This window comes from Dasypus novemcinctus, chromosome 12 (assembly GCF_030445035.2).
Source record: "Dasypus novemcinctus isolate mDasNov1 chromosome 12, mDasNov1.1.hap2, whole genome shotgun sequence".
Lineage (NCBI taxonomy): Eukaryota > Metazoa > Chordata > Mammalia > Cingulata > Dasypodidae > Dasypus > Dasypus novemcinctus.
The window spans coordinates 1,202,296-1,205,507 of record NC_080684.1 but is presented as its reverse complement, the minus strand read 5'-3'; the positions used below and the strand labels follow the sequence as shown (position 1 = coordinate 1,205,507).

At 38.0% G+C, this 3,212-nt stretch overlaps 1 pseudogene; it reads right to left on the bottom strand.

Moving 5' to 3' along the window:
• Window positions 1-1,953: 1,953 nt before the first annotated feature.
• LOC101415065 (serine/threonine-protein phosphatase 2A catalytic subunit beta isoform pseudogene) lies at window positions 1,954-2,873 on the bottom strand (annotated as a pseudogene).
• Between the last annotated feature and the right edge of the window lie 339 nt (window positions 2,874-3,212).

Below are 3,212 nucleotides of genomic sequence, written 5' to 3'. Positions count from 1 at the left end.
CTTTTTAGTTGGGAGGTTTTTAATGACTGATTCTATCTCTTTACTTGTGATTGGTTTGTTGAGATCGTCAACTTCTTCTTTTGTCAATGTAGGCTGCTTATGTGTTTCTAGGAATTTGTCCATTTCCTCTAAATTGTCCTTCTTGTTGGAATATAGTTTTTCAAAGTATCCTCTTATGATATTCTTTATTTCTATGGGGTCAGTGGTGATAGCTCCTTTCTCATTTCTTATTGTGTGTATTTGCATCTTCTTTCTTTTTTTCTTTGTTAATCTAGCTAAGGGTTTGTCAACTTTATTGATCTTCTCAAATACCAGCTCTTGGTTTTGTTTATCTTTTCGAGTACTTTCTTATTTTTTTATTTCATTTAGTTGTGCTGTGATCTTTCCTATTTCTTTCTTTCTTCTTCCTTTGGGGTTAGTTTCTTGTTTTAAACTAATTCCTCCAAATGTGCATTTAGTTCTTCAACTTTAGCTCTTTTTTCTTATTTGATGTATGAATTTATGGCTATAAATTTCCCTCAGTACTGCTTTTGCTGCATCCCATAAGTTTTGGTATGTTGTGTTATCATTTTCACTAGTTTCAAGGTAGTTATTAATTTCTCTTGAGATTTCCTCCTCAACCCACTGTTTTCCTAAGACTCTGTTGCTTAACTTCCAAATCTTGGTGCCAAATCTGGGTCTCTGACCCTTCCAGATTTCTAGCTTCATTCCACTGTGGTCAGAGATATTATTTTGTATGATTTTGATCTTTCTGAATTCATTGAGCCTTTCTTTGTGGCCTAGCATATGGTTTATCTTGGAGAATGATCCATGTGCACTTGAGAAAAATGTATATCCTGCTGTATTCGGGTGTAATGACCTGTATATGTTTATTAGGTCCAGCTGCTCTAATATACTGTTCAAAGTTTTTGTTTCTTTATTGATTCTGTTTTGAGATGGTCTGTCCAAAGTTGATAGTGGTGTTTTAAATTCCCCCACTATAATTGTAGAGGCATCTATTCTTTCACGTAGTTTTTTCAGTGTTTACCTCATGTATTTGGAAGCACCCATGTTAGGAGCATAAATATTTATGATTGTTCATTCTTCTTGAAAGATTATCCCTTTCACTAATATCTTTGTTTCTCACAATTATTTTGCATTTAAAGTCTATTTTATCTGATATTAATATAGCTACTTCTGCCCTGTTCTGATTATTGTTTGCATATAGGATTGTTTTCCAGCCATTTACTTTCTTTCTTTTTTTGGTCTTTCTTTCTTTCTTTCTTTCTTTCTTTCTTTCTTTCTTTCTTTCTTTCTTTCTTTCTTTCTTTCTTTCTTTATTTATTTTTTGTTTAAAATGGAAAGTTAATTTGCTCAGTACACCAAATATGATGCAAGCACTGTCATGACAAATATACAGAAATATGCAGATCAACATAAAACAGTAATTTAGTTTAAATGAAGGGAAATCTCTTCCAATGTTATGGCAACATATTCCCAAGAAGACTCTTTTCTTCTGTTAACTATACATTTCAATAAAATAAAGGGTGATAATGGAGTAAGTGGATGTTAGCTAGTGTGAATTTTTCTTAAAAAATAAAACTCCTAACTCTATAATCCATGCTAGTTAAGCACTATAACTGAAATTCTTCAAATAAGTGCAAAAAGAGAAAGGAGTTAGTTACCACTTTTGTTTGATTAGTTCAGAGAAAAATGGTTACTACAAATACAGCAGGCAAACTGTTAAGACTGATCTAGAACAGTATGGTACTGAATTTCAGTCTCAAATTGTGCTAAATGCTCATCATTGGTATGGCACATTTTGGTTCATGATGTGGTTATAATGCCAAGCTAGATCCCAATTTTTTACAGAAACACATAGATTACTGTTTCTTTTTTGTTTGTTTTTAAATATATGTATTTTTAAAACCAGCTATACTTCCACATCCAAAGGCAAGTTTTCTGAGGTGCAATTTACAGGAAGTAGTCTGGAGTGCTCCGGGTAACATGAGGTTCTCCACGACGAGGTTCTAGGTCAAACCGAAGGAAGGAATACTTTAAAGTGTCATCTAATTCCATGATAGCAGCCTGGTTCCCACAACGATAACAATAATTGGGTGCACTGAAGATAGTAACCACATTCCGATCATGACACCAATTATATCCCTCCATTACAAGTTGGTGAGCGCGAGAAACCAATGTGAGGCCATTGGCATGGTTAAATGTTTCAGAAACGTCTTGTCCAAATGTGTAGCCAGCACCACGTGGAGAAATGCCCCACCCACCACGATCATCTGGATCTGACCATAACAAATCACACATTGGGCCCTCATGTGGAACTTCTTGTAATTGATCCAGGGCCCTTATATGATCCAGTGTATCTGTGGATGGAGAGAGGCCACTATGGAGGCAGAATATCTGTCCATCTACTAAAGCTGTAAGTGGAAGATAATCAAAAAGATCTGCGAAATATTTCCACACATTGGCATTTCCATACTTTTGTAGACATTCATCATAAAAGCCATATACTTGGGTAATTTGTCGGCTTTCATGGTTTCCTCTCAATATTGTAATGTGTTCTGGATAACGCACCTTTAATGCCACAAGAAGAGTCAGTCTCCACTGAATAATAACCTCTGTCAACATAGTCCCCCATGAATGGATAGTTTGTGTCTGGTGATTTCCCACCATTTCTAAAGAGTTCCATAAGATCATGGAATTGACCATGAACATCTCCACAGACAGTAACAGGGCAACGAACCTCTTGCACATTTGATTCTTTTGTTAAAATCTCCTTAGCCTTCTCGCACAGGGTCCGCACTTGGTTCTCGTTCAACTAATTACACTCGTTCAGCTGCTCTACCCACTGGTCCAGCTCCTTGGTGAATGCCTTGTCGTCCACGGCGGCCCAAGCGCCTCCCGTGCCGCCTCCCTCCGCTCTCCCGCTGCCGCGGCCGCTGCCAGCCCCCGGCCGGCGAGCACGGAGCCGGGCAGGGCGGCGCTGGCCCCCCTATTTATTTTTTTAATATTACATTTAAAAAATATTAGTTCCCATATACCCCCACTCCCTCACCCCACTTCTCCCCCCATAACAACAATCTCCTCCATCATTCATTGCATTTGGTGAATACATCTCTGAGCACCGCTGCACCTCATGGTCAATGGTCCACATCATAGCCCACACTCTTCCACATTCCACCCAGTGGGACATGGGAGGACATACAATGTTTGGT